This window comes from Cibotium barometz, chromosome 9 (genome assembly GCF_041138505.1).
Source record: "Cibotium barometz isolate CiBa-2024 chromosome 9, ASM4113850v1, whole genome shotgun sequence".
Taxonomy (NCBI): domain Eukaryota; kingdom Viridiplantae; phylum Streptophyta; class Polypodiopsida; order Cyatheales; family Cibotiaceae; genus Cibotium; species Cibotium barometz.
Window position 1 is genome coordinate 11,704,683 of NC_141054.1, and position 26,041 is coordinate 11,730,723.

Genomic DNA, 26,041 nt, shown 5'->3' on the forward strand with positions numbered 1-26,041 from the left:
ATCAAAATATTGGCCTTATTTGCCATGAAAGAGTGGCCCTAGGGCCATTTTTGCATCTTTTGTGCAAGAATAGAATGGCCTTAGGGCCATTCTTGGGTGCCCAAAAGAATGCAAGAAAGTTGGGTGTGGCACCAAGGCTAGAATGGCCCCCGGCCATTCTTGCATGCACATGCTCATCAAGAATGGCCCTAGGGCCATTCTTGGATGGTCCATGGCCATTCCAGTACGATCTTGAGGCTCAAAGAGCATGCAAGACTGGAATGGTCCTGGGGCCATTCTTGGAAGAATACACTAGAGCATTGCAAGAATGGCCCTAGGGCCAATCTTAAGATTGATGTGCATAAACAAAATGGCTCTATGACCATTATTAAATCATTATATGTGCATAGGAAAAAAACCTAACTTTTCATATGTAGTTTCGACCTAGGGCCATTCTATTGTGCATAGAGGAGACAAGAATAACTTTCATAAAATATTTAACTAGACACCTTAAGGTAAACAACAAATTTATATTCAATAAAGAAAAAGAAATTTACAAAATCAATGCCGCTAACCCATGAGACTCCTTGTAGAAGAAATATCTCTTTGTCTCATAGGCAAGGGTTGGGCTTCTTTAGCTGCTTATGAAATAAATGCTTGGGAGGTAGAAGTAGCAGTTGGTTGTGGGTCCTCAGGGATCTTTTCCCACTATCTAACACTATGATCCAACTTTGCAAATGCCAAGATATTGGAATGCATGTCATCCTCACGGTCTTGAGCTCTCTCAACTAGACATATTAACTCTCTTTTTACGTTCAGTGCTTGCTTTGACACAAAGCCATCACTATATGCATCAATCATTATAAGATCTGGCATATATAAACTCTTTATGCACTGATCGATGACCATGGCCTTTTTCAGTTGTAAAAAGACTATGGGGTCCATACTCTTTACTTTATCATACTCCAATGGTAACATAGTTGTATCTAAGATGGGACCCTGAGCGCCAACATTGTTGTCATAGCCTTCATACATGTTTTCCTTGTTCCAAAAAATAATCACACTTAAGAGCTTGATTGCACCATTGCATGGTGCATCATGCACAAAATGTAGATCACCATAGAACATTCTATGCCATCCAAGAACTTTCTGTAAAGCATCTTGCAGACGCACCATATCAACAATCCTTAACAAGGCAAGGAATGCAAATTGTGATTATGAGACTACCATGATGCTATTCAACAATTGCAAAAATCTCTCAATGATCCACGGCATATCTCTTGCACTCCCTTCTGTGCTATCCAAGACACACAATCCAATCGGAATTTAATTTTGATAAAATCGAGCTAAAAAGTGTTCACCTTTCATCTCTAAGCTCACAATGGGAATACACCATGGAAGATAAGTCACAACTTGCTCTTCCATATTGACAGCAACAATCCATTGTATGTAACCCTTTGCATCTAATGGAAACTCCAAGAACATCTTCCCAACCTGCAATCTTTCCTTTATCCATGGCTCACACTTTTGATGAAGCATATGGTAGACACTATCATTAATGTGATAAGTTGAAGCCAGCTCCTTCTAGTCCTTGCATTTCTTTGAATCATTAACATTGTTGAATTGAAGCAATAGCTATTCTTGCAAAACTTATCATGCTTCAGTGTAGCATCACTCTATCAACCATGTCAATCTTTTCCTTGTCTGCAACCCCCTTCGAGAGCAAGATGTCCCCTTTTAAATGCTCTGTTTGAATAAACTTGATCACGTCCTCTTCTAAACCACACAAGCATTTGAAATGAGATGGATTAGGCTTCTTTCCCACAAGTTTGCCATTCTCGACATCTTCTATAATCTTTAGCCAAGTATAGAAGATGTTGTCGGGGCATGTAACCATGTGTGTGTGCTTCTATGCACTCGAAGAGAAATTCTGTCATCAATGAAAAAACAAACAGAACATAAACAACAAGATAGTTCCAATTCTGGTACATCAAAAAAGCTATCAAATAAGATTAAAAAAGATAAGATACAATGACTTCCATCCTAGTTTACACGAGAAGGGTGTCCCTTTGGGACTCCAACTGCTAGTCTTAAAGGCTTGTTAAAATGCTCGTACTGGCTTCTCAAGTGCTTTAATATGTCACTATAGGGCTGCTTTGTGAATGATTGTGCCTCTAGATTTGCCATCTTCGAGATGGCCATTGTCACTGTTGGAGGTGCATTCGCAACAATTCGAGCCATTGTCACTGTTGGAGGTGCATTCACAACAGTTCGAGCCTTTCAATACCGATAAACATCTTTCAAGTAGAGTAAGCTCTCGGATCAAGAGATTATCCTCTGATATAGTTGCCTTTGCTGCATAGACAGAATGCGGCCATCTGTGATCTAATATACATATTTTTTAACATCCCCTGCCCTTAGATCTTCCTTGGTGAGTGGCTCGTGTATCCCTTAAGAAATCAACTTAATAGGCATTAGGTACACACATGAACAAGGATTGTTTGCCTTTCCAACAAAGCATCCACAAATTTCCTCTACTTTGATAATGTCCATGGGACGACATATAGTGTGACTAGGTGCTACCAAACAATTCTCCACGGGGATTTTGTACTCAGTATATAAACCTCATATAAACCCAGAGGAAAATATTGTGCATACTACTCCATCCCTCCTAAAGGGGAATCCTTTGCCTTTTTTCCTTTCTTAACTAGGTCTTTTGGGTTAGAAATGGTTATAGTGGACCCCCCAATCTCTAAAGTTGTCGCCACCTCTTGTACCTTTGACTTCAAATCTTTTTGATGAGACACCAGCCCGAGAAACTGCATCTCTCTTTGTTACTTTCTTTTGTAGTATCATAGTAGTGAAAGCATTGAATAGCATTTCACAAGTAATGTTAGAGACATTCTCTATAGTTAGGTTCCACCCTCTAGAGAACATAGAGTTCTCTTGATCAACCCTCATACAATCCCTCCATGCAGTGGGAGAGAGTTGGTACATGTGAGATCCTCACGGGTCTCAACATCAATGCATTTGATTTCTTGATGCAAATCAACCACAGAAACATTGATTGCCTAGACTTGTCCCATACCCTTAAAATACTCCTTGCTATCTTCCATCTGAATGAAGAGATTGATCCAATGTAGCTTTTTGCATTGAAGGTCGTAGAGATCAAGGTAACAATCCTTTGAGTCTCCCGCTGGCTATGTCAATGCTTGAGAGAAATGAAAGCTTCCTTTTTCTTAACATCTTTTCCTATGCAAAAGTGATTTTTATAAGATAATTTAAAAATAGTTCTAACATATTTACAAAAATAAATAAAGCACCAATGCACAAGAGCTAAAAAAGATAACTTCATGCATATCACCATAAGGAATGGTCCTAGGTAAATAAAAGCATGCCCCAAGGGCATTCTTGAATGCTTCTATGGGGCCATTATTAGTTTAAATTACATGAAAAGAATGGCCATAGGGCTATCCTTGGAAGCCTTGGGGTCAGTTGTGCATGAAAAGAATGGCTCTTACACTTATTAGACCATTCTTGGTGGATGCCCCATGGCCATTCCAAAATGACCTTGAGACTTTGGGTCATTCAAGAATGGCCTTTCGGCCATTCTTCAACCTATTATGCATGAAAAGAATGGCCCTAAGGCTATTCTTGGATGCCCCATGGTCATTCCAAAATGACCTTGAGGCCTTGGGGTCATGCAAGAATGGCCATGGGACTGGTCTATAGAGTCTCCCAGCTAGACACAAACTTGAGCCTTCAAACCATTGTGAAGGTGCACACAGAGAGAAGTAGGATAACACTGGATGCAAGCAATAGCAAGAGTGCGAAGAGAATTCGATTACTCTATAGCAGCAAGAATGGATGGCTCTTATGCTATTGTTTCATAAAGATAAGATAGATGGATGGCTCTTATGCTGTTGTTTCAAAACGATAAGATGGGGTTCAAACCCTAAGGTACAAAAGTATCTACACACTGGTGAGAAGGAGTTTTGAGGCTACTTTGGACAGAGGCAAATGGCTGAGCTGGAGTTCTCCAGGGATTTCCCTCCTTGATCTTTGCTCTTTCCTGTAGAGTTGGCTTGGCTTGGCTCCCATTCTAGCCTTCAATGAACTACACAAACTGCACAGAGCCAAAACATAAGTAAGGTGTTGGCACCTTTTTAACTGTAACATCCCTTTTGTTAAGAGTAAATCCATTAAAGTACTTGATAAACCATTCAAATTGTATCCATTGCGATGAATGCAAAGCGATGGCCCTAGGGCCATTCTTTTCATGCATAACAGGTTTAAGGACCATTCCTACACGACCCAAAATGACCTTAAGGCCTTTGGGTCATGGAATAATGGCCTTGCATGAAAAGAATGGTCATTCCAAAATGACCTTGAGGCCTTGGGGTCATGCAAGAATGGACCTTGGGTCATTCTTCCACCTCTTGTGCATTAAAAGAGTGGCCCTTGGGCCATTCTTGGATGCCTCCATGGCCATCCCCAAATGAACTTGAGGGTTGTAGGTCATGCAAGAATGGCCCTTGGGCCATTCTTCCACCTAAAAGAATGGCCCTTAGGACATTCTTGGATGCGCCCGTGGCCATCCCAAAATGACCTTGAGGCATTGGGGTCATCCAAGAATGGCCCTAGGGCCATTCTTTTGCCTATTCTAGATGAAAAGAATGTCCCTATGGCCATTCTTGAATGCCACCATGGCCATCTCAAAATGACCTTGAGGCCTTGGGGTCATGCAAGAATAGGGCCATTCTTCCACATGTTTTGCATGAAAAGAGAGGCCGTATTGCCATTCTTGGATGCCACATATTCATCCCAAAATGACCTTGAGGCCTTGTGGTCATGCAAGAATGGCCCTAGGGCCATTCTTCCACCTGTTGTGCATGAAAAGAGGCCATCCTTGGATGCCCCATGGCCATTCCAAAATGACCTTGAGGCCTTGGGGTCATGCAAGAATGACCTTTGGGGTCATTCTTCCACTTGTTGTGCATGAAAAGAATGGCCCTAAGGCCATTCTTGGATGCCCCATAGGCATCCAAAAGAAAACCTTGAGGCCTTGGGGTCATGCAAGAATGGTCCTAGGGCCATTTTTCCTCATGTTATGCAAAGAATGGCCTTAGGACCATCATTAGGGAAAGGTTGAGGTCTATGGGGGCCCTTTAAGCTGCCATATTATGTTTTTAAGTACTTTTGCTTAAGGATTCTAAGCATACTTTGACTAGGCCTGACAAGGGGATCTTTATGCAATCATTATTTGAATTTCTATTTTTTCAAATATATATTTGCTTGAGCTAAAATGGGGGTAACTTTTTGGTTTTCCCAAATTCAAAATGGCTGAAAAGCCTTCCCTCCTCTCTTCCCTCCACGTTTAGGTCCCCCCCACTTTCTCTCTCTATATTCTCTCTCTAAGACGCCCTCGTTTCTCTACCACTCTCTTTCTCTTCCCCTTTCTCACATTTGGGTGTGCCATGGCTCTGCATCTCTGATTAGTAAGCTTCCATAACCTCTGCACTTCCAAATGCAGATATCTCACACTCTCTCATCCTCCATGCCTCATCTTTTTATCATTTTCTGCTCTCTCTCTCTCTCTCTCTCTCTCTCTCTCTCTCTCATGTCTTTCCCCCATTGAAGTGTAGAAAATCCCTCTGTCAACCTCCATAGCTTCAGAGCTTACCATTTTCCATTCTTGCATTGTTTACCATACATATCCCCTACTTCTGTCTGCAATCTACATCTCTCTCTCTCTCTCTACTGTATTATGCTGCAAAACCTCAATCTACCATTTTCTATGCCTCTTGCCATCTTCCTTGTCCTTTCTCCTATTACCTAATCAGAAGATCTATGACCTTCTAATATTTTTTACAGCAAAACTTCATTGCACTCTCCTCAGAATACCCTATCCTCACTCTTGCATTGTGTTCTACAAGAAGCTCTTTTCAGCATTGCCTAACCCTAAAGAAAATGCCACTTGAAGATATATCTAACAGAGCACCAAAGTTCAGGTTACATGTAGATTTGGCTGCTAAGTATGCTACCATCCCGCAGCACAAAATCAAGTGGTGTGACCGATGTGCCATTGGGTACTCTTCGATCACAAGGGCGAAAATGTATTGACCTCTGGACGAATGGATTCATATACCCTATTGACCCGCTCACCAATGCTCCACCTCATTTTGTTAATATCACCACATTTCTTAGTTATATAGGTGATGGAGCTAATGGTCTATTTGGCTATTGTAGGAGGCTTTCTTTTGTTGCAGCTCAGGAATCGCATTCAAGACTGCATTTTCGAGGCTTATGGCTTGAGTTGCAACAGCAACACAAGGACATTGATAGGCTTGAAGAAGTGGTGAACAACCTGAAAACTCAGAATCAGGAGCTCCAGAAGAACAACTTGTTGCTTAAGCAGGCCTTTGATATTGAACGGGACAAGGTGAATGCAGCCAAACAGGATGCACGAAACAAGCAACGACACCTTGCAAGCCTGAAGAAGCTTCCAGTAGGCTTTCGACAATGGAAAAGAAAGCGTCAGTCCCTAGAAACCTTGGCAACCCTAAGTGGAGCAAGAAAACGACGTGTACGAGCAATAAGGTAACTTCTATTCTTGCCATTGTTTTGCAAGCCTTTCTGTTTTGTGAAACATATTGATGTTATTTTGTATTTATGTTCCATGTAGAGATATTTCTGGGGATATGATGGGATATGAAGGTGGTGCTGAGGAATGTAGAGCAGGCATATTGAAACATGTTGTTAAGTTATCAGACATATATAAGCTGCTAGAAGATCCCACATGCAAAATATCTAAGCAAATCCGAAACAAAATTTCTAGAGAACTGCAAAATATGGTAAGCCCCATACAGATTATGGATGCATGTGATAGTGCTGGTGTCAGTAGGAAGGGATATGAAGCCATTTACAGGGTGTTTACACTAGGTCATTGTGCTAAAGGTTTTCTTCGACCCATGCTACCAACTCCATACAGTGTAACCATGGCAAGAAAAAGTGCAAACTCAGAAATTGCGACCATGTTAGGTGGCTACCGTCATGTGGAGGATGCTCTGCCTGTATGTACTACAAAGGTATTTGAATACAACAAGTACAACAATGTCTTTATTGATTTAAGGACCCTTAAAAGAGCTATGATTTCTTATTATGGTCTAAGCATTGAGGAGTGCCAAGGTCAGGCTGTGTTTGTGTTAAAGCTTGATGAGTGTCAAATTGTAAAAGGACAAAAATTAGAAAGAGTCAGCCTAACACTTATGAACAGGGCTATCAAAGGAAATCTGGAACAGGATGATAATCTTCTTGACTGTAGTGCAAAAGCCTCAAATTCCAACAAGGGAAGTCAATCTCAGGGAAAAGATTACTATGGAGTGCAATCAGAAAAGAATATATGGTGGTTGTCAGCATTTGAGCTTCCACAGGAGACGAATGATACATTGCGATGGTACCTTACCCGAACAGGCATCCCAAATGTCATATCATTGCAATCAAAAGGAGAAACTTTGCATGTGGAAGATGTAGGAGCATTTACAGTTGAGTGGCACATGGCAGGTGATTTAAAGACATTGAAGTGTATGCTGGGATGCAAGCTAGGAGCAAATACTTTTATTGCTGCCATTCAAAATCAGAGTATACTTTTTTTCCATGTATTTATTGCTGCCATTCAAAATCAGAGTATATTGATCACGGCAAAGCTTCAGGCAAGGTTGCAGCCACCAAGACGACCAAATCTCATGCAAAGGGCAAGAAAAATGTACAACCAACTTCAATGAGTACAACGCAAAACAAAGATCCAAAGAAACCTATGCAGTGGGTTAATGGCATCATGAATTGTAATACCAATTGTCCGCCTAATCGTGATCAAGAAGGTATCTCATGGAGCCCTATATTAGAGATTCCACTTTCCCGTGTTCAGATTTGCACGCTTCATGCTAGGTTACGCATAATGGACAAATTACTGAAGTTACATATCAATTATGCATGGAATATGGAGCCTGAACATCTTCGCAACGAATGCATCAGTAAGCTGGAAGATGTCCTTTCAAGCGTGGGGCTTCATGGTGGTGCTGTAAAGTTAACTAAGGATACTAAAAAGTCAGGACCGGGTCAGGATAATCCAAACAAAATATGCATGGGTGGGTCCAAAGCAAGACACCTTCTCTCAAATTACGAGGGGTACAATAGTCACACAAAATATGAATTATGGAAGGACATTTGTGAATGCACCACTTATCGTGGGAATAATGCAGAGCTTGGTCTCAAGCGCGCAAGGCTGTGGGAGTCACTTGACAAAATGATTCAATTGCTAGAAAAGGCTCCACTTGTTGCTGAGGAGATTGCAAACTTAAAGACTGCAATACATACATTTACTCAGCAAATGGTTGATGCATGGGGAGAAACACATATCACCCACTATATGGTATTTACCTTTCTATCTATTTACTGATATTAATCGCCAAATAGTAAAATTCTGATATGATCTTTGTTGCAGCACATTATATTTGCCCATGCACAGTTTTTTCTTGACGAATATGGTCCAATGGCAATTTGGAGCACCCAAGGAATGGAGCGCTCTCATTATCAAGCTAAGGCAGCATACTTTAAGAACACGCGACATGGTGGAGGTGGTAAGGAAAAAAGTAATGCCTTGCATGAGATGTTTAATTGGTTTTATCGCAGTTTGGGAGGTCCACGCCGACAGAAACCAAAAGGGCAGGTGTCATTACTACGAAGGGTTGTAAAAAATATCAATCTGCAAACGAGCAATTGCATGGCGAGCATCAAGTGCCGTGCATGGGATGCATGAGTGGTTCGCTGCGCGGAGGCGTATGGGTCGAAAATGGATTCCATATTAAAAAATTGTAGCCTTTTTTAAGTTAAAGCTTTTTTATTAATGTCGAGATTTTTTTTATTAATAAGTTTTTTTCAAAAACTATATAAACCTGTAAAAGTGAGTTTTAAAATTACATTTTCACGTTCATTCACTCGTGTAAGTCAATGGATGGCTAGAACTAAGCACACTTCATGCAAAACTGAGAACCCAAATGTACCGTCTGGTGCACACAACTTGATACACGTAATCGCCGCGGCACAGGCATTTCAACAAGTGCAAAAACGTATAAAAAAGAAGCATACAAGCATGGACAGAGAGGTAGAGACCCGACAGGAAGATGTACAGCCGGATGTGTTTTCAAGACTGGACAATATTGAGGATGTCTCCAAGCAGCCTGGAGACACCGGCTCATTTAGAGCCACGCGTACACCATTCCCCCGACCTCTCTCAGAGGCTGAGCAGCAAGAGCGTGTGCTGGAAGAGCAACAACGCCAGATTGATGAGGAGGAGCATAGAAGAAGAGAGCAACAGCAAGCCCTATTCCCTCAGCAGCTAGAAGAGGAGCTAAGGGTCGCATTTGAGGAAGACCAAGAAGCACTTCTGTGTATTGAGCAAGAGCAGTATCAACAGGCTGCTGACTTCTATGAAGCAGAGGAAATAAGCCATCGTGAAGAGCAGGATAGGCTCTTAGCACAAACACTACATGAGGAACTTGAGAGGCGTCAGCCCCTGTCTCCACCTAAAAAACAAAGAATAAAGATTCGTGTCAAGAGAAAGAAGGAACGTGCAAACAGGCAGCAAGAGGTGGAGATAGAAGAGGAGGATCGACGACAAGTAGAGGAGCAAAGGGAGAGGGAAAGACTGGAGCAGGAGGAGCAAAGGGAGAGGGAAAGACTGGAGCAGGAGGTGTAAAGGGAGAGGGAAAGACGGGAACAAAGAATTCAAGAAGCACGCAGATTAAAACAAGAACAAGAAAAGAAGAAGGCAGAAGCAAGTAAAAGAAGACTAAATCTAGATCCAGCCGAGCAAGAAAGGCGAAAAAAATTTAGAAATGATAGACAACCATGGGAAGAGAGGTCGCATCCACCACCACCCCCTGTAGCCAACAAGAAGAGAAGATGGAAACCAGGGACCGTGGCTCTGCGAGAAATCAGAAAGTACCAAAAGAGCACACTCTGTACCCGAGTGACCCTGTCACTGTACTTGTCGATGACTTCTTTTATAACTCTTGCAAAAGGGGCCTTCGCCACGATGGGGTCTATGGAGGCCCTCCAAGAGGCGTCAGAAACAATTTTGGTCTCTCTGTTTCAAGATTCCGGTGCTGTGCCATGCTCACGCCAAAAGGGTGACCCTAAAGCTTGTTGACATGGCACTTGCACTACGTTTACGTCAGGATAAAGCGCTCCATAAGGAAGGATTTATAGGATAGGATTAAGCTTTTAGGTGGCGGCCTTTGTGCCTTTTGTAATCTCGACATTGTAATACATTTTTTTGAATCTATAAGATATTGTCAATGACTCGTTAACCAACGTATTCATTTGTTTCAACTGTGTTATAAAAGCAGACATTTCATTTCTTGTATTGTTGTTTGAATGGGTAAAACTATTGATCATGTATTAAGAGCCTTAGTTAAACAGGAACAAAATTTATATTATTGATAAGGTGATTGTGAAACATTATCTTGTTATACGTGGTATTGTTGTTGGCATTGAACAAAGGATCCTTACATAGTGCAGAAACAAAATTATATTGAATTTATTTTAGGTCCAAAAAAAAGGCTTAAAGCTCAATAAGGCCTTAGAAAAGCTCAGGGACAAAAAAAAAGTTATTTGGGGCTCAAAAGCACTTGGTGAAGTCTGGCATTAGATAGAACATTTTTTAAAAAAGCAACAGTTTTCTTTTTCTTTGATGTTTCTAGGCAGAGTAATCATCAAAAAAGTGCACACAATGCACTAATGTGTGAAAAAATGATCAAAACAAGGCTGTGCGCTACGGCGCGAATTCAAGCCTGGCCTGTAGTTTGAAAGGCAGAAATTCGCGCCGTAGCGCACAGCCTTTTTTTTTAATTTTTGGACTCTTTCCAGCATTATGTGCACTTTTTTGATGAAAAATATGCTTACAAACATCAAAAAACATAAAAAATTCTGATTTTTTTAAAATTGTTCAGATTTTGTACTGCCAGATTTCAGCTGGATGTTAAGTGACATTCAAAGAACAAATATTTGATCATTATCAATGAAATTTCCTACACATTCACATGCCTGCCAAAAGTTTAGAGGGCACAGTGCTGACACAACAAATAAACAAGAGAAATGGTTCAGACTTCTTAGAAACATTACAATTAAAAAAGTATACATTTTGTATTGATTTCGTAGAAAGAAAATTACAAGTTCCTGAGAATTTCTTTAGCTTCGTCACTCTGCGTGGCTTTCTCACCTAGGCTATTAGCTATAATAATAGGATTGGTTACACCTTTGGAGATTGAAGTGGCACAATGGCTTAGCACGTGGCCGGTGTAGTTGCCTGCAAATGTATACATAGCTGCCTCCTTGCTAATAAGTATACATTTGTTTGCATTATTTGCTAGCCCATCTTCGGTGAGAACCCCACTTAGAGCTTTACACTTGATGAGCTCTGCTTGTGCCTCCTCAGAGTACTCTAGATGGATTACTCGAATAAATGATGGAGAGAGGCTAGGAAGGTAATGAATCAGGGAGGTGTCTCGTCCATCGGATTGCACACGAACTCCACCTCCACGTGCAGCAAACTTGTCAAAAATATAAGCTTTCTACAAGAGAAAAAAATCAGGTGTTAGTAATGACTCACTTATAAATATGAAGGCACAACTTTGATTTAACCCCACCTCAATGTCATCATCACATTGGCTAATGCGTGGGTTGCATATGTCTATATTGCACATTGGCTAATGCGTGGGTTGCATATGTCTTCCACGCTGCTCAACTGATGTATCTACATGCAAGCGCTTATGTGGTTGAAATGCTTCTTGAGGGACACTTTCATACTCTGCTGCTACATTTTCTATAGCAACAAGAGCATTGGAAACAGTTTCCTCAATTGTACGTTCTGTATCATAACCTTGGAATGCTAGCGCTTTGGTAAGATCATGGTCATCAAAATCAATCTGTACACCTGCAGTCTGTTGCTCAAGTGTGTCTTCTTTGCAGAAACCAGACCCAATTGCTAATATGCTTAGGGCCTCATCCTCCCTTAACCCCAAGGATTTACAAATGTCATCAAGGAAAAGAAATTCCTTGTTATCCATGATGATGGGATTCAAAGTGTTTACATCCAACTCAGGGATCTCTTCCACAATTTCATCCCCTTCGAGGTCACGATGAGGCTCTTCATCCTCAGTTGACCCTTGTTGGAGAAGCACCAAGGCCATGGACGCTTCAGCTTCTTCTGAGAAAACCTCTTCCACCTCGCCTTTGGATTCTTTCACAAGAGCTACTTCTTTACTCACTGTCTTTCCCTTCTTTTTTTCTGTATCCCTGGATTCTTGCAGAAACAATGCTAACGTCATATCCCATGAAAGGAAGGTGGTGCCTACATTACCAACCTGCAATTCATAAATGGTGTCATCATCTTCGACCCTATAATTGCTAGATGTAAGCCCTTTCAAAAATCGGTTGAGCCTGAATCGGAACGACTTGTCACCATGGTACAGATGCCTGATTAAGTCCACTGGAACCCATTTAGTGGTGGATTCAGGCAATTGCACGACATATTGTGCCACTACATCATTCATGTATTGGACCTGCTCTTGAAAAGCCTCTGCATAAAGGTATATAGTTTTCTCCATATCAATCACCCCCTCAAAAATAGCGATGTTCTCACCTGCACCTACTGAGAGCCCAATTTTCTCAAGTTTTGCACGTAGCGAGCTAGAGCTTGAAGCCATGGCGGGATATTGAAGGGAAATAGAAACTGCAAGATCTTAAGAATGAAATGAGCTTTATAGAGCAAAACCTATTCTTATAAAGCATTCCACTATAACATTTAATAAATTTATAGAACATACTTAAAAATTTTAAAATTAACAAAATTAAAATCCAAATTGCAGTGAAATACAGAGGACATTGGGACTATGGTGCAATCAATAATTTTGTATTCAAAAGTACACCGCTACAAATTATTTCCCAAAATCACTCAAAATGTTACCTAAGTCTGCAACTTAATAGTCTTTCAAGCTAAGGACCCTAGGGGGCTCCAATGACACACAGAGTGTATGTTTCTCTGACCTTTGACGCATGGGTCGATTAGAAACAACAAACTTGAATTGGTTCCTTACATTAAAGGACATGACAATACGATCTCTCAACTGAGCAAAATTCCAATCATCATTAACTACCACTGTATGCTCCTCTCCTGGGTGAACTTCAATATGAAGTTCTACCTCCTCCCTAGCATAGAGATCAGAGTCCAAAGCCTCCCATTCACCATGCGAGCATTTCCACCTTCTAATAGGGTACACCATAGTTAGATTTTGCTTGCCTATCTGATACCTGCATCTTACCATTGACATTACCGCTGAGCACTTTATTACATCGCCCTTATGTTCTGCCACCTTGGTGGTCCAATCGCCTTTTAGAAATGTATCTAGAGCTTCAAAGGCCCCATCTTTGCTTATCTACATTGTTGGGGTGCGATGGAACTTGCCTGCTTTGAAAATAGCAATAAACACATGTAAAGGCATGAAAAGAGATACACTTATCCTGTGGGATCCATATGTAGCCTTTAGGCTTGACTGAATGTCATGGAAAATCCTGCGCTGAAAGCTCTCCATTGTGGTGGGGTCTGGAATGGGCCATTCCGGGCTATTTAGTGCAGGAGGAGAAATTGGCTCAAGTGCTCCAAACCTTCCCCTTTGTGGCACAACATATGTTGCAGCAATGAAAAATACTCCTCTATTTGCAAGTTCGGAACTTGTTTCCCCAGCATACATAAGCCTACCTAGATCAACATGACATGCTTCGAAGGTGCCTGTAAAACATTCTAGAGGCTGCCATTCCACACATGTTGAAGGGAAAACATCTGCATACAAAATAGAATACATTGGAGTTCTTGATATTCACATAGTCTTCATGCAAGCATTTCTCTAAAGCAAAGAAACATTAAACAAGTACTGAAACTTACAGTTAGTTGGGAACCGTGGTGAGTTCTCATCTTCAAGATGTATTTGGCTTGAGGTGTAAACATGTTGCACCTTTGCAAGCCGCTTTCCATCCTTGTTGCAAACTTTGAATTCTAAGATCCTTCCTTTCCAGTGATGGCTTGTGGAAGCCATGTGCCTTCGAGGAACCTTGTGTGCACCCCTCAAACTGGGCTGCATTGTTATCCACATGAATTGCTTAAAAACGGTCATCATCCTGTACTGTGGAAATAGCCATGGACTCGATAGTGGATGATGGCCTGCGTACACACTGAAGAGCCATAGATGGCCCAAATGAAAAGAAAGTGAATGTTAAGAATATGGCAAAAAAGCAAATACCTGCTTAGAGAGAGAGAGAGAGAGAGCTAGCTAAAGCTTCAAAGAAGTTTGCTGCAAATCCATACACACACACACACACAATACACACACACACACACACACACATGCACACACACACACAGAAAGCTAAACCTTCAAAAGAAAGCAAATGAGAGATTGCATTAGGTGCCTGCATGCACAGAGAGAGAGAGAGAGAGAGAGAGAGAGAGAGAGAGAGAGAGAGAGAGAGAGAGAGAGAGTCTGATAATAGAGCTTCCTCTAGAGAGAGAGAGAAGGGCTGATAACAGAGCTTCCTGTGAGTAGCTGGTAGCAAAGAGCTTTCCTCAAAAGAAAGCTAATGAGAGATTGCATAGGTGCTTGCTTGCACAGAGAGAGAGAGAGAGAGAGAGAGAGAGACAGAGTCTGATAACAGAGCTTCCTCTAGAGAGAGAAAGAGGCTGATAACAGAGCTTTCTTTGAGTAGGTGGTAGCAAAGAGCTTTCCTCAAGTTGGGGATGAAGATAGGGCTGCAAGTGAGGGTGTAGTGAGTGGTAGATGGGGAAAGTGGGTTAGTCTAAAAGGGAGGAGAGAGAAACACGCCCCTACTTTTGGAGGGAAGAGGGAAGTGAGGGGAGGTAACTTTTTGAAACTTTTCCTTTAAAAAAATATTTAAAAAAAAGATATTGAAGATTTTCTTTGCTGGCAGATCTGAAAAAGGTAAGATTCTACCTTTGACCACAAGATTTAGGGTCTTAATCAACCCAACGTTGCATATTTTAGGCCTTGGAGTCATGTAATAATGGTCCTTACACATGTTGTGCATGAAAAGAATGGCACTGGGGCCATTATTGGATGCCCCATGGCCCTCCAAAATGCCTCATGGCCATCCCAAAAATGACCTTGAGGTCTTGGGGTCATGCATGAATGGCCCCATAGTCATTCTTTCTCATGTTATGCATGAAAAATAATAGCCCTAGGGCCAATCTTGGATGCCCCCATGGCCATCCCAAAATGACCTTAAGGCCTTGGGGTCATGCAAGAATGGCCCTAGGGCCATTCTTCCACCTGTTGACATGAAAATAATGGCCATTTGGCTATTCTTGGATTTCTCCATAGCCACTATTTCATGCTCTGGGATGCATCTCAAAGTAAAACAATGGGTATTTGAGTCCTTGGGGTCATGCAAGAATGGCCCTTGGGACATTCTTGGATGCCCCCCATGACCACTATTCCGAATGCCCTTGGGGTCATGCAACAATGGCCCTAGGGCCATTCTTTCTCATGTTGTGCATGGGAAAGAATGGCCCTAGGACCATTCTTGGATGCGCATGGCCATTCCAAATTGACCTTTAGGCCTTTGGGTCACAGAATAATGGCCTTGCATGAAAAGAATGGTCCTAGGGCCATTCTTGGATGCCTTATCGCCATTCCAAAAAAATGACCTTGAGGCCTTGGGGTGATGCAAGAATGGACCTTCGGCCTTTCTTCCACCTGTTGTGCATTAAAAGAGTGGCCCTTGGGCCATTCTTGGATGCCCCCATGGCCATCCCAAAATGACCTTGAGGGCTTTAGGTCATGCAAGAATGGCCCTTGGGCCATTCTTCTGCCTGTTGTGCATTAAAAGAATGGCCCTTAGGACATTCTTGGATGCCCCCGTGGCCATCCCAAAATGACCTTGAGGCCTTGGGGTCATGCAAGAATGGCCCTTGGGCCATTCTTCCACCTATTATAAAAGAAAAGAATGGCTGTAGGGCCATTCTTGGATGCTCCATGTCCATCCCAAAATGACCTTGAGGCCTTGGGGTCATGCAAGAATGGCCCTAGGTCCATTCTTTGTGACTTGTTGTGCATGAAAAGAATGGCCTATGGCCATTCTTGGATGCCCCCAACACAATCCCAAAATGACCTTGAAGCATTGGGGTCATGCAAGAATGGCCATTCTTCTACATATTGTGCATGGAAGCGGGCCATTATTGGGAGCTGAATGGCCATTCCAAAATGAGCTTGAGGCCTTGAGGTCATGAAAGAATGGACCTAGGGCCATTCTTGCACCTGTTGTACTACATGAAAAGAATGGCATTACGTCCATTCTTGGATGCCCCATGGCCATCCCACCAAAAATGACCTTGAGGCCTTGGGGTCATGTAAGAATGGCCCTAGGGCCATTCTTCCTCATGTTCTGCATAAAAAGATTGGCCCTATGGCCATTCTTGGATGCACCCACGGAGCCTTGGGGTCATGCAGGAATGGCCCTAATGGATGCCCCCATGGATACTATTTCATGCACTATGATGCATTATAAAGTAAAATGGTGGATATTTGAGGTCTTGAGGTCATATAGGAATGGTCCTTACACTTGTTGTGCATGAAAAGAATGGCCCTAGGGCCATTCTTGGATGCCCCATGGCCATCCCAAAATGACACGTAGGCCTTGGGGTCAAGCAAGAATGGTCCTTACACATGTTGTGTATAAAAAGAATGGCACCATGGCCATTCTTGGATGCCCCCATGGCCCCTTGGGGTAATGCAAGAATGGCCCTATGGCCATTCTTGGATTCCCCCATGACCACTATTTCAAGCAATGTGATGCACTTTAAAGTAAAATAGTGGATATTTGAGGCCTTGGGGTCATGCAAAATTTTCCTTGCACCTATTGTGCATGAAAAGAATGGCCCTAGGGCCATTTTTAGATACCTCATATCTATCCCAAAATGACCTTGAGACCCTGGGGTCATGCAAGAATGGCCCCCCTTGGGCCATTGTTCCAGCTATTCTTCCACATGTTGTGCATGAAAAGAATGGCCCTAGGACCATTCATGGATGCCCTGTGTCCATCCCTAGGACCATTCATGGGATGCACTGTGTGCATCCCAAAATGACCTTGAGCCCCTAGAGTCATGTAAGAATGGCTCTTGGGCCATTGTTCCAGTCTTCCACATTTTGTGCATGAAAAGAATGGCGCTAGGGCCATTCTTGGATGCCCCATGTCCATCCTATGGCTATTCCAAAATGACTTTGAGGCCTTGGGGTTATGCAAGAATGGCCCTAGGGCCATTCTTCCATCTATTGTGCATGAGAAGAATGGCCCTATGGCCATTCTTGGATGCACCATGTCCATCCCATGGCCATTTCAAAATGACCCTGAGGCCTTGTAGTCATGCAAGAATGGCCCTTGAGCCATTCTTCCACATGTTGTGCATGAAAAGAATTGCCCTATGGCCATTCTTGGATGCCCCCTTGACCATTCAAAAATGACCTTGAGGCCTTGGGGTCATGCAAGAATGGCCCTATGGCTATTCTTCCACATGCTGTGCATGAAAAGAATGGCCCTATGGCCATTCTTGGGTGCCCTTGAATGCCCTAGGGCCATTCATACTGTGTATGAGAAGAATGGCCCTGTGGCCATTCTTGGCGTCCTAGGGGCATTCCCAAATCTAAAATTTGAATTTCAAACTAGATTTTTTCGTCGAATTTTTGAATCAAATTTGAAATTTGAATTTTAAATTCAAATTATAATCTTCCCGCCTTCCTCTTTCGTGCATAATGTTTTTCCCCTCTCCCCATATCAATTTTGAAATTTGGATTTGAAACCACCCTCATCTATAATTTTCCCACCCATCTACGTCCAATGCTTCTACGCTATGCGTTTGCTTAATCGACATTTGGAGCGCCACTGTCTCTACACTCGAATCGCACCCACGTTAGGCATGCAAATTGTTTTCTCGTGTTATTAGAGTCTTTTAAGTCGATTAAGTAATTTTCTCATGTTATTAGAGCTGTTTAAGTTGATTAAGTAATTTAATTAATATTATAATCAAGAGTAATGAATTAATCCTAATTAACATTAATCTAAATTAATATAGATTCAATTAACTGTGTTTGAATGCATATTTAGACACAATAAATTGAATTAATTTTAATTAGGAGTCTTACTTAAATTTTTAAATATAATTAAACTTGCTTAATTAAAAAACATACTGAGAGAGAGAGAGAGAGAGAGAGAGAGAGAGAGAGAGAGAGAGAGAGAGAGAGAGAGAACGCCCTTATCTCCTCCTCCTCCTCCTCCTCCTCCTTCTTCATGCTCCCTCCCTTCGGTGTTCTCTGAATCAACGCTCTCTCTCCTCTGAGTCGATTCAGAGAGCACCGAAGGGAGGGAGCGTGAAGGAGAAGGAGGAGGAGGTAAGGGCGTCTCTCTCTCTCTCTCTCTCTCTCTCTCTCTCTCTCTCTCTCTCTCTCTCTCTCCGTGCCGCCTCTCCATTTGCTTGGTGGCTTGCTTTTTCAAGTGCTTTTGTTTAGCTAGATTAGGTTGCATTTTTTTTAAGTTTAGATGTATTAGGTTACATTTTAAATAATATATATTATATAATATACTATATACTAATATACTATAATATATATATATATATATATATATATATATATATAATATAATATACTATCATAATATATAATATACTATCACAATATATAATATGTACTATATACTATATATACTATATATACTATATATACACACAGTGAGCTAAAGCCCTAATACAAAAGCATGTAAAAGTATCTCCACCATCATGTAGTGGATATCACCTAATTTTCGAGCAAAAGTACATGAGATATCACCCTATTAGTGTCGTCGCCCCACTGGACCCCCCACGACAATAGTAATAAGGAGGGTCCTAAAAAACATGTGGTGGCAATGAGATCAAGCTCCACCACCTAACATTATATACTATAGTATATATAGTATATATATAATAGAGCATATATTATAAACTATATCAGTGCTTGAACAAAAGTATTTCTAGAAAAAGAAGAAAACCCTTAATCTAAAATTTTAAAAATTATCACTTGAGAAAATTTTAAAAATTAAAAAGTATTACTACTATAACCCTTGAAAATTTGAAGGTATTCATACCTTGAACTCAAATTTCAAAAAGTAATTTTTAAAATTTGAAGTTGGGCTTACACTAAACCTTGGTTTTTTTTAGCACTGTAGTATATTATAGTATATAAATAATATAGTATAGTATATACTATTTATATAAAAAGTATAGAATATATATGTAAAAAATATAGTATACGTATAAAGTAAAGTATAGTATAATATAGTATATATATAAATTGTAAATAATCTTTAATGTTTATAATGTATAATATATAGTGTATTATAGTATATAATGTATATATACTATACATTATAATGTGTATATACTATATACATTATATAGTATATGTGTATATACTATACATTATATTTAGGACTGCATTTGCCCTATCAACTACTTATTTGGTATACTAATTCTTTCTATTTGCTACTTCCCTTAGTGCTAGGCTTCATTATGGCTAAGTCTACCCTGCATCTCCAGAGGTTTGACAAAAACTTAGTACGAAGGTCTTTGTGTGAATACATGCTCTTGTGTGTGTGTGTGTGTGTGTGTGTGTGTGGAGTGCATGTGTGAGAGCATATCTTGATATAGAGTTCTACACCCACTAGCACTGATGAGGTTAGTGGGGATGACACACAGTATCTAGTCTATACTATGCATAATGGCGTTGATAGTTATATAGTCTTGTGGGTTGACTCCCATGAGTATTTGGGCATGCTCGTGGATTCATCTAGGTATATAATTCAGTCGTATTAAACAGTGGCCTTAGTTTCCATGAAAGAAAGGCCTTAGGGCCATTCTTGCACCGGTTTTGTGCACGAAATGAATTGCCCTGGGACCATTCTTGCACCTATTGTGCATGAAAAAGGATGGCCTTAGTTTCCATGAAAGAATGGCCTTAGGGCCATTCTTGCACCGGTTTTGTGCACGAAAAGAATGGCCTTGGGACCATTCTTGCACCTATTGTGCATGAAAAAGGATCGACTTATGACCATCCTTGTTTGCCCAAGAGCATGCAAGAAGGTTGGGTAGCACCAAGGCCATGCTAGAATAGCCCTAGGGCCATTGTTGCATGCACAAGACCTTCAAGGTTGGCCCGTTGGCCATTCTAGGATGCCCCATGGCCATTCTTGCACCTGTTGTACAAGAAAAGAATGGCCCTAGGGCCATTCTTAGATGCCCAAGAGCATGCAAGAAAACTAGTGCCACTAGGGCCACGCTAGAATGGCCCCATATCCATTCTTGCATGTAGAAGAGCATCAAGAGTGGCCCTAGGGCCATTCTTGGATGCCCCATGGCCATTTTCAATGTGACCTATGTGCCTTGGAGTCATGTAAGAATGGCCCTTGGGCCAATCTTGCATGCTCTTTGAGGCCTTAAAGACAAAATAGTGGCCTTATTTCAATGTGACCTATGTGCCTTTGAGTCATGTAAGAATGGCCCTTGGGCCAATCTTGTATGCTCTTTGAGGCCTTACCATGTAAGAATGGCCCTAGGGCCATTCTTGCACCAGTTGTGCATGAAAAGAATAGCACTAGGGCCATTCTTGCACCTCTGGTGCATGAAAAGGATGGCCCAGTTGGCACCATGGCCATGCTAGAATGGCCCTATGCTATTTTTGCATGCACAAGAGCATCAAGATTGGCCCTAGGGCCATTCTTGAATGCCCAAGAGCATGCAAGAAAGCTGGTGCCACCAAGGCCATGCTAGAATGGCCTCATATCCATTCTTGCATGTAGAAGAGCATCAAGAATGGCCTTAGGGTCATTAGTGGATGCCCCGTGGCCATTCTTTGATGCCCTAGGGCCCATTTTGCATGCTCTTTGAGGTCTTTAAAGCATAACAATGGCCTTACTTTTGGCCCTAAGGCCATTCTTGCATCGGGGTTGTGCATGAAAAGAATGGCACTGGGCCAATCTTGCACTTGTGAGATTAGGTAAAGGATGGCCCTATGGCTATTCTTGCATGCTCTTGTTTGCCCAAGAGCATGCAAGAAGGTTGGGTGGCACCAAGGCCATGCTATCTTGCACTTGTGATGATTAGGTAAAGGATGGCCCTATGGCTATTCTTGCATGCTCTTGTTTGCCCAAGACCATGCAAGAAGGTTGGGTGGCACCAAGGCCATGCTAGAATGGCACTAGGGCCATTGTTGCATGCACAAGAGCATCAAGATTGGCCCTAGGGAAATTCTAGGATGCCCAAGAGCATGCAAGAAAAGAATGGCCCTATGGCCATTCTTGGATGCCAAAGAGCATGCAAGAAAGTTGGGTGCCACCAAGGCCATGCTCGAATGGCCCCATATCCATTATTGCATGTAGAAGAGCATCAAGAGTGGCCCTAGGGCCATTCTAGGATGCCCAAGAGCATGCAAGAAAAGAATGGCCCTAGCCTTCCATTCTTGGATGCCCAAGAGCATGAAAGAAAGTTGGGTGCCACCAAGGCCATGCTAGAATGGCCCCATATCCATTATTGGATGTGGAAGAGCATCAAGAGTGGCCCTAGGGCCATGCTAGAATGGCCCCATATCCATTATTGGATGTAGAAGAGCATCAAGAGTGGCCCTAGGGCCATTCTTGGATTCTCCATGGCCATTTCCAACATGATCTATGTGCCTTGGGCCCTGGGGCCATGCTTGGATGCTCTAGGGCCAATCTTGCATACTCTTTGGAGGGCTTTAAAGCAGAACAATGACCTTATTTGCCATGAAAGAATGGTCCTTGGGCCATTATTACACCGGTTGTGCATGAAAAGAATGGCCCTATGACCATTCTTGTTTGCCCAAGAGCATGCAAGAAGGTTGGGTGGCACTAAGGCTATGCTAGAATGGCCCTATGGTAATTTTTGCATGCACCAGAGCATCAAGTCTGGCCCTACGACCATTCTAGGATGCCCGAGGGCCATTCTTGCACCCGTTGTATAAGAAAAGAATGGCCCTATGGCCATTCTTGGAAGAGCATGAAAGAAAGTTGGGTGTGCTAGAATGGCCCCATATCCATTCTTGAATGTAGAAGAGCATCAAGAATGGTCCTAGGGCCATTCTTGGATGCCCCAGGGCCATTCTTGCCCTATGGCCATTCTTGGAAGAGCATGAAAGAAAGTTGGGTGTGCCACATATCCATTCTTGAATGTAGAAGAGCATCAAGAATGGTCCTAGGGCCATTCTTGGATGCCCCATGGCCATTTCCAACATGACCTATGTGCCTTGGGGTCATGCGAGAATGGGGACATACATGATACCTTTCTAGCCATCCTAGCCCTTTCAAATATACCCTAGTATTATGAACAAAATTGAGTGTATTATGTTTTCATCGTTGGAGGTTTTCACGATCTATTCTTAACTCTATGATGTTATCATATTGATATAGGTATGGATGCTCGACCTGGAGACAAGGTCTTTATGATGCTAGCAGGTGAATGTGTTGGAGTTGGTTGCATCTCTAGAACAAATCCAAAGATGTTTTGGAGTGGCTCTAAGATCGGTCAAGGGAATGTGTCTGTTTATAGAGAAATGTGCTAAGGATATAGACCTTCCCCTTCCAGCTATGGATGCAAGAGATCTAAGAGGTGCAGTTTGGACTCCATTGGACTAAAGTTATGTTAATGCCTTTTAGAGATTCTCCAAATTTTGGAGAGCAAATGGAAAATGTAGATGGACAAGCAATTGTGGATGCTATACTAGTGACATCTTTAGAGTCTGATATCAGAACTCAAGAGTCTTGGAAGAGAAAAAAATGTCCTTTTATGGGATGAGAGCAACACCTAGATGATGTACAATGGTTTGGTACTGTATGTGCTTCCAGAAAACTGTGTCAACTTTGAACAACTTGGTGAGCATTGTGTAGGTGTGGTTGTTGATAGGGCGCAAGAGGGTACATTAAGTGGAAATGGTTATGAGGTGGACAACATCAACTTAGTTAAGTGGCCTATCAAGAAAATTACAATGTTAGACAATATTCCATTGCGGCGCTATATTGCCTTTGATGAAGACATGCAAAGGGTGATGGTGAGGAGAACACTGTTGAGTATCCAATGGTGGTTCAGGAGGTCCCAACCTCAAAAAAGAGAAGCTATACTTTTATAAAAAGAACTCCAAATGAGAGAGAACCACCAACTTTGAGTTTCTATTTGTCAATGGAATGAGTGCAAAGGGTTGCCTCTATTGATTGTTGTAAAAATAAATGTTGTTAGCCTGCAGATCGCGACATGATAATGCGCATATGCCAAGATTTTGGGGGACAATCTCAAGAAATTCAGACAAACTATGTATAGGATGTGCTCTCTGTGTCTTGGTCTCTGTGTCTTGGCTACAAGACTCAAAAACAAAGAAGATTAAATATGAATCTAAACTTAATGGGGTGGGTGTCTACTGCTGATCATGGTATGAGGTGCATGGAATCCCGAAACCTTTTACTGCTATAGGGAAAAGTTTGAGGCTGGTGTGCAACCAAAATGTACATGGAAACACAGGGATAGTCCAAAGAAGCCTTGAGCATACTGGTATGGCTAGAGCACTACTTGAGGACTTCATCAACCTCGTTAACTCAGAGCGGATTCCTAACAAGAGTAGAACTATGCTGGATGGCTCAAGGGAGACTCTGTTAAGGATACCAAAAACATACAAGCAAGTTAACATATTAGATGAGATCAATACAACGCTTGATCAATTGGGATATGAAAAGAAGTTATCCAAGTCTTCTTTTGGGAGGATATGGAATCAGGAGTATCCCCACGTGGCATTGACAAAGATAATGCCATGTGGGGATATGAAAAGAAGTTATCCAAGTCTCCTTTTGGGAGGATATGGAATCAAGAGTATCCCCACGTGGCATTGACAAAGACAAGTGAGTTCTCTAAGTGCAATTTGTGTAGTTCATTGAAGGCTAGAATGGGAGCCAAGCCAAGTCTACAGGAAAGAACAAAGATCAAGGAGGAAATAAAAGTTCACATGAGTCAGCAACAGAGTTGTAGAAACATGTACTATGCATGGCGTGCATTTTGAGAATTACAACCAGAGAAATATGTGTGCATCATCCATTATAAGATGGATCAAAAAAGACGGCCATTCCTAGATTACGAATGGTACCAAAGGACACAGATTCACCATGGCAACTACAGGTGGCATTTATTGGTATGATCACTCATGGACATGGGGAGGGGCATTATGGTCACTTTATGCTAAATGGGTTATGGCCATCGGATCCTAATCTCACAATTGGATCAATTGCATCGTGTTTGCATAACCTAGAGCGGTTGGATAAGCACCCCATTAGTGATCTAGCTATAGATGGGGATTCAAGGAGCAATGTTTTGCTTCTCCATGCCTTGAACTCAAGGGAAGCTTTAGATTACCACTATGATACTGGTGGTAAAGAGCTTATTGGTGGCTAGCAAGTATCGACGAGTGACAATGCACATGCAAATTCCACAACAACCATTGTTCCAGGAGAAAATGCATTAGGTCCAAAAGATTTACAAGGTGTCAATGTGATTTGAGCTTTTTGCAAATTGCCAGAGAACTTGCTACTGCAACTAGATAATTATGCAGGTGAAAAAAAGAATCGATATTTGTTTGCATATCTATCTCTTCTAGTTGCAAGGGATTTTTTTTAAAACTATTCAATTGGGATTTTTAATAGTCGAGCACACACATGAAGACATAGATGCAATGTCTAATAGGTTCTCAAAAAAATTGAGAGTCGGACAGACCTTCACTTTACCACATTTGATGGACACCTTAAGGACCAGATCAAGCTCTTCATCACCAGTGCCTTTTTTGCTAACTCAAGTGCCTGACTTCAAGCAATATTGTGATGGATACATTTGTGATGGGCAAGATGCACTTGTAGGCCACTTCAATTTCGATTCTTCATGAATGGGGACACACGATTAATGCAATATAAAGTGCATGTAGCAACACCTGATTGGAGGCCTAGTGGCGGAGGTATTCCAACGTGGAAGAAAGATAGTGACGCGGTAAGCCAATGTTACCACCGCCAGGTCATCCACCTTTGTTGTCGATGGCAGAGCATGTAAAGGGGCATGAGGATGTGATATCAGGTATAAAGTCTTATATTAGATTTTGGCAAAATCTTGGAAACGGTTCTTTTGTTCCAAGATATTATAGACCTATGGCGATAGAATACTGGAATAATGTAATCCAAGAGCTTGATAAACCAATTATAGCATCGGAGGCTAGATTGTACACACATTTTTGGCCAAAGTCTCAAGGCTTTCAACAGTGGGACATGGATGCTTCCTTTGAGCCTGAAAGGTTCTTAGGTTATGAGGAGTACAATGATAATTACTCTGGGCCTCAATGAGAGAAACCAAGAGAAGAATTCAACCCAATGCTAGATGTCCAGCAAGGGGATTTTATCTTGTTGCTCCCACCAAACAGAGATATGTATCCTATTTGGATTGCTATGGGTGAATCAAAAATTGATATGGATAGGGTGGTTTGACAGATGCGGAGGCCTATGCTGATTGTTGGAAGGGGTTTTGGGTGGAGAACAAGGTAGATCCTCGGGTGTGGGAAGAGGCGGATACAATTGTTTGGTCATGGAGGCCCAGAAAACCAGGGCCTTATACAATTGTTTGGTCATGGAGGCCCAGAAAACCAGGGCCTTATACAAGAATCAAGATACCATTCAAGCAAGCCAAAAAAGCACAAGAAGGAATGCGCCTAGGGGGGGCAGATCAACCTCATGAGGAAGACTTTGAAAGTGTTTGCATTGAAGAGTTATGACTTTTGTGCTTTAAATTTGCATGATAGTAAAAATGCAGCAGATCAACCTCATGAGGAAGACTTTGAAAGTGCCTACATTGAAGAGTTATGACTTTTGTGCT